At 50.6% G+C, this 9,817-nt stretch overlaps 1 pseudogene; it reads right to left on the bottom strand.

Moving 5' to 3' along the window:
- Positions 1–3,043: 3,043 nt before the first annotated feature.
- On the bottom strand, positions 3,044–9,059 carry LOC140184990 (uncharacterized; annotated as a pseudogene).
- Positions 9,060–9,817: the final 758 nt, after the last annotated feature.

Below are 9,817 nucleotides of genomic sequence, written 5' to 3'. Positions count from 1 at the left end.
AAGGTGTTGAATCATTGTGGATAGAGCAGAGGAACTACAAGGTGAAAAGACCCTGCACAGACCATGCAACCGCAGTGAGGATGTGACCTACAAATTACAACGGGAGACAGTGAATGCTTACCGAAAGGGAAATGGTAGAATAGTCATGGGGGATTTAAATATGCGTGTAGATGGGAAAAATCAGGTTAATCCTGGATTCCAGGCCGGGGAATTTCTAGAGTGCCTTCGAGATCGCTTTTTAAGGCAGCTGACGTTTGAATCCACTGGAGCATCTGCTGTCCTGCACTGGGTGTGGGGCAATGAAGCGAAACTGATTGAAAACCTGAAAGCAAAACAACCTTTAGGGGCAAATGAGCAGAATGTTTCTCAGTTCACCCTGAGGTTTGAGAAGGAAAAGCAAAAAACAGATGTGCTGGTATTACAGCAGAGTGACGGTAATCACAGAGACAATTACAATCGGCCAGAATTAATCGGAAGGGAACACTGGCAGGGACTACGGCAGAGCAGCAATGGCTGGAATTTCCGGAAGCAATTCGGAAGGCTCGGGATAAATACATCACAAAAGAAGAAGAATTTCGCAGGAATGTCAATGCCAGCATAAAAATCTAAGAGAGGCGATATAATTGAGTAAAAAAAAAATAGTGAGAAGTTAGACAATTCGGAAGCTTATGAAAACCAAAAGAAGTCAACTAAAAAGTCATTAAGAACGTAAAGATGGAATACGAATTTAAGCTAGACAGTGATATAAAAGAGGACACCAAAGGTTTCTTCAGCTACATGACGTGCTAAAGGGAGGAGAGAGTGAATTTCCGGCCGTGGGTAAACGAGAATTAGTAATGGGGGCAAACGAAATGGTGGACTGAATCAGATTTTAGGAGTATGGGCAAAAAATTGGCAGATGGAGCACAGTGTCGGGAAGTGCATGGAAGAAGAAATGAAAGGGTTAACTATTTTATAAATGGAAGGAAAATGTATTGTAACACGCGCTTCCTCTAGGCTTAATCAGGGGGTGACAATCCCCCTGCCCCGCCAAATTTAAGAAATCTCGTCGGGGTGGATGCTGCGCGATGTGTCCCCTGTTATAAATCAGTACCCCGAAATAACAAACAGTACACAATATGCAATTAAACGATTAAGCTTTATAACTATTAGCTTGACTACATGGTCCGCAAAAGCAACTGCTTCCAGAATCACAAGACAGGGCAACAAAATCCTGATTTGCTAACATGCATCAACAGTCCGGTTATCTCCGCCCATAACCAAAACATTGCTGCTACAGAGAAACCATTCTTTCAGCAGTGAACATTGCAAAAAGAAACATTACATAGCAGTGAACTCTTACAGCACGTTACACTCTGCCCCCCCCACCACCAAATTTAGTCATGTCCTCATGACGTTGAGATAGTTCGCCAACCCCTCCTACAAACACAAAGTCCAATCCAGATGCAAAGTCAGTGACATAGCTCGCCACAACAGCAGAGATCACACACTGTTCCCAGGCGCTACGTAGGCGAACCTACGGTGGTCTACACATCCGTACCTCCTCACCTAACTCTTCAGACTCAGACGCTACTGGTGACACTTCGTGTCTGCTTGCCGAGTCCTCCCCCACCCCCACCCCCGCAACCCGGAGCCCTCTGTCCCGTGTCCAGGCCCCGCTGCCTCTCCTTCAATGTCCTGCTGTAACCCAGGCTGCCCACAACTCACCCACCCCCTCCACCTCACCTGACTCAGTGGGAAAAGGGCCAGGGCTTTCTTCCTCAATCAATGGGGAGTTAGCGAAAGGCAGCATGTACCTCACATCCAGATAATCATCCTCCGATTCAGCTTCTCTCTCATGGGCGCGGCCCGGCCCAGCCTATCCCGCTGTGGGCCCTACAGTTGCCCTGCGTTTTCGCAGAGTCCTCTTACTAGGTGTAGGCTCCAAGTCGGGCTTTAGGTCAACCTGCACCTCTTGTCCCAGGGGCAGCAGGTGGTTCCGATGGAGAATCTTGACAGGCCCCTTCCCACTCTCGTTTCACCCGTAAAACCGGTAGGTTTGGCATCTGACTCTCCACCACATAGGGTGTGGCCGGCCAGCAGTCAGCTAACTTGTACTTTCCAGGTAGCCCCAAATTCCTTATCAGGACTCGGTCTCCCGGCAGGAGTTGGGAGAACCTCACTTTCTGATCATACCTCCTCTTATTTCCTCGATTCTGCTTGGCGGCTGCAGCCCCAGCCAATTCATAAGCGCTTTTGAGCTCACTCCTCATATCACACAAATACTTCAGATAAGGCTTCGGTGGTAAGTCACCCTCATCAGTCCCAAAACAAGGGTCAATGGGCAAACTCGCCTCGCGCTCAAACATCAGATAACATGGCGAGTACCCAGTAGCTTCATTTCGTGTAACAGTTGTAACAGTGAACCAGATGCACAATATGTTGACTCCACCTGCTCTTCTTGCTGACCTCCATGGTCCCGAGTACGTCTAGCAAGGTCTTATTAAACCCCTCAGGCTGGGGATCGCCCTGCGTGTGATAGAGCGCGGTCCTCGACTTCTCGACTCCAAGCATGCCCAGTGACTCATAGAAGAGTCTGCTCTCGAAGTCCCGTCCCTGGTCACTATGTATCCGCCTGGGGAGGCCATAATGAACGAAATACTTCTCCCACAACACTTTTGCCACCGTAGTCGCCCTCTGGTCCTCGGTAGGAAAAGCCTGAGCATATTTGGTGAGGTGGTCCGTGATGACTAAGACATTCGCCGTGTTGCTGGCATCGGGTTCTATGGACAGGAAATCCACACACACCAGGTCCAGGGGCTCTGTAAGTGTAAGTGGGACAAAGGAGCTGCCCGCGTAGGCAGTGTCTTCCGGAGTATGCAGCGAATGCACGACTTGCAGTATTCTTCAACCTCCGACTTCATTCGAGGCCAGTAAAATCGGTCGCTGAGCAATCCATAGGTCTTCTTCACCCCCAAATGTTCAGAATCATCATGAAGTGGCTTCAACGCAACCTTCCGATACTTCTCAAGCAGAACCAGCTGGCAACGCCGGGTCGGACCGGTCATGACGTGACCCGGGATAAGATCTGGCTCTTCAACTCCAGTCGAGGCCATTCTTTCAGTAATGGAGGCACCGAAGCTTGTTTTCTCTTCTCCGCCTGAGCCGTGTCTCCCTTTTCAACCGCGGACCAAATAGTGCCACTGCCCGGGTCATCCCGCTGAGTAGCCGCCACTTCCCCAGAACTCAATTCCGGCCGCAGTGAGGTCACAGTGAACCTGGGGAATGACGTCATCGGAAGCCGCCCATTGATCCGCTGCTCGATCCGGCCGCTCCTTTTCCTCTGCCTTCACGGTGATGGCAAACTGACACAGGGCCGTCACCCCAGGGGCAGGAGCGCTCTCCCACTCCTCGTCCCTGTCCAGTCCCTCATGTACCTGTCACCCCAGGGGCAGGAACGCTCTCCCCCTCCTCGTCCCTGTCCAGTCCCTCATGTACCTGTCTCCCCAGGGGCAGGAACGCTCTCCCCCTCCTCGTCCCTGTCCAGTCTCACATGCACCTGTCACCCCAGGGGCAGGAACGCTCTCCCACTCCTCGTCCCTGTCCAGTCCCTCATGTACCTGTCGGGACAAAGCATCCGCATCAATGTTCCGGCTCCCCGGCCGGTGCTTCAGGCTGAAATCATCCACCTCTGTCCAAAAGTCTCTGACGGGTGTAGATATTCACCGCCCTCCTGTCCTTTCTCCCCCTCCCTTTCTTCCCCAGGGGAGGGTAACCACACAGAAGCTGATTCAAGGGGTGACTCACTTTGGCGTAGCCCGTCAGGAATCTCCGATAATAACCACAGAACCCCAGGAACGAGTGCAGGGCGCTGACAGTCTGGGGCCTTGGCCGAGTGGTCACCGCTTCTATCTTAGCCGGGTCTGTAGCTACTCCATCAGGAATCTCCGATAATAACCACAGAACCCTGGGGCCTTGGTCAGGTGGACACCGCTTCTATCTTAGCCGGGTCTACAACTACTCCATTTGTGAGATTATGTGTCCGATTTAGATAACAGACAGGGAAAGTTTTAACCCTGCAGCTTTCAGGCAGCCGAGCACCTTCAGTAGCCTCGCTTCGTGTTCTTCCAAGGTGGATCCAAATACTGTGAGGTCATCCAAATTCATGAGCACCTCAAGCAAGTTCATATACCCAACCATCTTCTCCATGACCCGCTGGAAGTTTGCACGGGCTCCCGATATGCCCTGGGGCATCCTTTCGAACTGTTAGCATCCCAGGGGACATATAAATGCCGTCTTCTATTTGTCGGCCTCACTCATGGGGATCTGGTAATATCCACTCCTCAAATCCAGCAAACTGAACCACTTTGCACCACTCAGACAGGCCAGTGCGTCTTCGACCCGCGGGACCGTATACTGGTCAGGCACGGTGCGCCTGTTCAGAGTCCTCTATTCCACACACATGTGTACCTTCCCGTTCTTCTTCCGGGCCACTACTACTGGGGACGCATAGGGGCTTCGGGACTCAGTGATGATCCCAGCTTCCTTCAACTTACACAAATGCTGCCGCACGTCTTCCATGTCTGCTAGTCGCCGCGATCTCTCTCTAAACGGGGTGTCCTCGGTCACCCGGATAGTGTGACGAGTGCTCTTGGATCAACCCACATCAAACTCGACAATGGAAAATACACCTTCCAATTTGAACATCTTCTCTACTAGCCTCCTTTTCCAACCCGGCGGCACCGGGGAGTCCCCGAAGTTGAATGACTCAGCGGTCAACTTCCTCCGCTTTTCCAATAGTTTCTCCTCGGCGTGCCTCACGGGGGCGCTAAACGTTACCGTCACCGGGCACAAATGCGCCAGGGGCATTCCCCGCTTGAAGGTGACCTCCGTCTTCGTAGTGTTCCTGACGATCACTGCCATCCTGCTCGCCGAGGGCTTCTGCAATTACGGCCTCACCAGTAGCCCAGCGGGAAATCCCGACACCCCCTTGTGGTTCTCCAGAGCGTCCACTAAGAAGGGTTCGCCCTCAGGCACTCCGGAAAATATGGTGGGTCTCCATCACTTTCGCTATTTCCCCGGGCCGTATCACCATTGGATTCGACTGGGTGAACCACACAGTCCCTCGTTTAAATTTGGTATCCAGCCCAAAGCTGCCACGCACTTCCTCAAAAGCACCTTGAAACACTGGGTGCAGGAAGAGGGTCTCCAAAAAGCTCTCCCTCGCCTTCTCCTTACAGGCCCCCATGAGCCTCCTCACCAGGGGGGAGTTGGTCCCCACCAGAATTGAAACGCAGCCCTTCTCAACAGGGAAACCAGCACGAATGTATCAAGACCCTCAGACACTCCCACATCGGCCTCCGAGAACTGCAGTTTCACTGACAAATAACCGTGGTATGGATAATCACCAGCACTAAGACCCCAAATCTCCAGTGCACCGAATGGTGTCAAGGGTAAATGCTTCAGATACCGGTTGTAAAACGAATGGTACAGTAACGTGACCTGCGATCCCGTGTCGAGTATGGTTTAAGCGAAGGTACCCTCTGTCAATAGCGACGCACTGGAGTGTGGTCCCACTAAGCCTTCAGGAATAGGGTCTTTTGCTTTCGGGAGTTCCTTGGTACATTGCTGGGAATGTGTTCCCCCAGAGACACCAGGCCGTTCCCTCACTGGGTCCCTTCTAGGTTTCCCCAACGACTCTCACTTCCGAGGTACCCGGGGGCTCACTCTCCTTCTAGCGTGACACCTGCTGCCAGCAGCGCTCCGCACTGTTCATCCCCTTGGGGGATCTGCAGCCCCCCCATCAGCTCCGTCATATGGGGGGGGGGGTCACATCCGCTGATAACAACCGACGTATCTCCACTCTGCCACAATCTCCTCTACCGCTCCCCGGGGTAGGCTATCTGTGGTCACTTCACCGCAGGGGACACCACCGAGGACTGTACCCTGCTGACTGAGTCGTCCCACGCTTCCGCCGCGTTCTCCTCTTCCCGTACCTCTCTGATCAGCTTACCAAAAGATTGAAGGGATGCGTGTTGCGAGACTGTCAGAGATCCCACACAATCAGATCATGGGACAGTGCGCCCCTGGCTATATATCCGTCCCAGCTCAGCCGCCGGAATGACCCCTCTGCACCGTAAGTAATTTAGCTGCCTCTGTAGCTGTAAAATAAAAGCAGAAAACTTTTCCCACTTCTCCTGACGCATGTTTTGAAACCCTACCAGGAGCTCCACTGGGCTTCCAGTCGGACCAAAAGCATTGCCCAGTGCTTGCAGATAACTGACAGCTGTCGCTACAGGATAATTTAACCTGACAGCACTCACGTCAGCGGCACGCCCATTCAAACTTTTAACCAATCTCTGTCGCTTTTCATCATCCGAGCACTGCCATCATCTAACAACTGAAAGGTCCGTTCCACCCACGTCTTATACTCCTCCTCCCCTTTAGGGGTGGGCGTAATTCCAGAGAATAGGCGGAGCCCGCCATAGCTGGGACCTGGAATCTGATTTTCCCATTTACTTCCCAGAGATGTAAGGGCGGATACAACCTCAGAATTCTCATTCTTCACCGGGGGACGTGGACTAATAAGACCTTCCAACTCCGACCACTCTTTCCCCTCACTCCTCAGAAATGACAGAACCCTGTCTTTGAAATCTCCGCCGCCAGCTACCTCGGCGCTGGTCTGCATGAGAACAAAAGCTGTATCCGCCATTTTATCAAGTCTCCGCTCACAATCGCAACTTCAACAGAACTTAACTGTGGAATTAACAATTCATCCGGAGTACATATATCTGCCCCACTGGTTCATTTCGCAGGGTAATCACTCAGCATCCAACGGAATCAATCCCGAACGTAGCCCCCACAATTGTAATTCTCGCTTTGCCTGGCGGCTTAATCTAGGGGGTGATAACCCCCTGCCCGGCCAAACTGAAGAAATCTCGTTTGGGTGGATGCTGCTCGACGTGTCCCTTGTTACAAATCAGTGCCCAGAAATAACAAACAGTACACACTTTGCGATTAAACGATTAAGCTTTATAACTCTTACTTTGACTGTATGGTTAGTAGAGAAACAAAATTGAAAAAAGGACCCAATCTTATTAAACAGTCTGTGCGCAAAATTGGAGCTCACTGATAGGCCGATCGGTCCCCATTGGCCTCCTCCGATCGTCACTGCCCTTTGGACCCTCGCTCCGAGTCCACCCTGTCCGGCGGTCCAGCAAATCTCTCCATTCGCGTCTTCTCTCTCCACCTTTGTCTCTGATAAAATCAACTGGTCCCAGATTCACGAGACACAGCAACAAAGTCCTGATTGGCTGACATGCATCCCAGAGTCCTGTTATCGCCAGCCATAACACGAACATTGCTGCTACAGAGAAACCGTTACTTCAGCAGTGAACATTACAAAGAAGCCATTACATTAGCAGTGAAACCTCACAGCACGTTACGCATACGAGAAGCATCTGGCTTCTCTTGGGCTGTATTCCCTGGAGTTCAGGGGAATGGGGGTGGAGGGGAATCTCATTGAAATATTCAGAATGTTAAATGCTCTGAACAGATTAGGTATGTGAAAGTTATTTCCCATGGTAGGGGAGTCTATGACAAGAGGGCACAATTTCAGGATTGAAGGACATCCATTTAGAAAACAGATGAGGAGAACTTACTTTCCTCAGAGGGTGGTAAATTTGTGGAATTTGTTGCCATATGCAACTGTGGAGGCCAAGTCATTGGGTGCATTTAAGGCAGAGAGAGATAGGTTCTTGATTAGACAGGGGATCAAAGGGTTTGGGGAGAAGGCAGGGGAGTGGGGATGACTGGAAGAATTGGATCAGCCCATGACTGAATGGTGGAGCAAACTCGAAAGGCCGGATGGCCGACTTCTGCTCCTATATCTTATAGTCTTAATTGAGTTGTCTGAGTGAATCCTTTCTCACATTTAGAACAGGTGAGTGGCATCCCCCAGTGTGAATTCGCTGATGTATTTTAAACTCCGATGACCGAGTGAATTCCTTCCCACAATCTGAGCAGGTGAACGGTTTCTCCCCAGTGTGAATTCGCTGGTGCCTCACAAGTCCAGATGGCTGAGTGAATCCCTTCCCACATTCGGAGCAGATGAACGGTTTCTCCCCAGTGTGAACTCGCTGATGCACCTTCAATTGAAATGTCCGAGTGAATCCCTTCCCACATTCAGAGCAGGTGAATGGCCATTCCCCAGTGTGAAGTCTCTGATGTTCTTTCAGTTGAGCGGAATGGGTGAATCTCTTCCCACATTCTGATCAGGTGAATGGTTTCTCCCCAGTGTGGTCTAACTGGTGTGTCAGTAGTCTAGAACGCCAAGTGAATCCTTTCCCACAGTCTGAGCAGGTGAATGGCCTCTCCACAGCGTGAACAAACTGATGATCTTTCAGCTGAGCTGCATCGGTGAATCCCTTCCCACATTCTGAGCAGAGGAATGGTTTCCCTCCAGAGTGGGTTTGCTGGTGTCTCAAGATCTGAGATGAATCAGTGAATCCTTTCCCACATTTAGAGCAGCTGAGCGGCCTCTCCCCAGTGTGAACTCGCTGATGTACCTTCAGTTGAAATGACCGTGCAAATCCCTTCCCACATTCAGAGCAAGTGAACGGCTTCTCCCAAGTGTGAACTTGCTGATGCTCCTTCAGTACAGATGACCGAGCAAATACCTTTCCACATTTAGAGCAGGTGAATGGCTTCTCCCTAGTGTAAACTCGTTGGTGTGTCAGTAGGTCAGATGACCGAGTGAATCCCTTCTCACAGTCTGAGCAGGTGAATAGTCTCTCCCCAGTGTGCACTAACTGATGTTGTAGGAGGTGATTTGACTGAATGAATCCTTTCCCACAGTCTGAGCAGTTGAATGGCTTCTTCCCAGTGTGAACTCGCTGGTGAGTCTGTAGGTTGGACGATTGAGCAAATCCCTTCCCACAGTCTGAGCAGCTGAATGGCCTCTCCCTGGTGTGAACACGCTGGTGTCTCTGTAGTTTGGAGGAGTGAGTGAAGCCGTTCCCACAGTCTGAGCAGGCGAACGACATCTTTTCAGTGTGAACTCGTTGGTATCGCTGTGGCATGGTTGAGTGTGTGAATGCCTTCCCACCGTCCGAGCAGGTCAATGTCCTCTCACTGGTGAATTTTCTGATATACCTTTAGCATCAATAACAGAATGGCTTCCCACTTGCAGAACAGGTGGAGCATCTCACTATGGTGTGAACTTGCTGATGTATCTTCATTACTGGATGACTGAGTGGTTCCCCTCCCTCACACAGAGCGGGTGAATGGCCTCTCCCCACTGTGAACTCACTGGCGTGTCTGCGGGTAGCCTGTGAGTGAATCTCTTCCCACATTGAGAGAAGGAGAATGATACCTCACTACGATCAATTCTCTGGCAATTCAGAAAGTCAGACGTCTGACTCCCTGGTACAATCAACGCAGTTGAGAACTGATCTCCAGTGAAGAAATGCTGGTGTGTTCTCAGCTCCCGGTTCCAGTGACTTACACAGAGTTAAAACAGAAAACTTCATTTCAGAGACAGAATACATCACCGGCTGGGATGAGATACTTCTTCATCTCCAAGAATCAACAACAGATGTGTTGGTGTTGCAAAGAAAGTATTTGGTTACTCTTTAAATATCTAGACACATAAAAACTGATGTTTTGTTGTGTTTGAGATTCCCATACCCAAGTGTTCTGCAATTTCAAACCTGTAAAAATATTTGCAAAAGACATCAATGGGTGAAAGACAATATTTCAGGAAAGATTTTAGTCTGTGGTGAGAACATAAGAAATAGGAGCAGGAGTGGTCATCTGGTCCGTCAAGCCTGATCTGCCA

Source organism: Mobula birostris, chromosome 20 (genome assembly GCF_030028105.1).
Source record: "Mobula birostris isolate sMobBir1 chromosome 20, sMobBir1.hap1, whole genome shotgun sequence".
Lineage (NCBI taxonomy): Eukaryota > Metazoa > Chordata > Chondrichthyes > Myliobatiformes > Myliobatidae > Mobula > Mobula birostris.
Note: the sequence above shows the minus strand (reverse complement) of the source record. Positions and strands in the feature narration are given on the sequence as shown.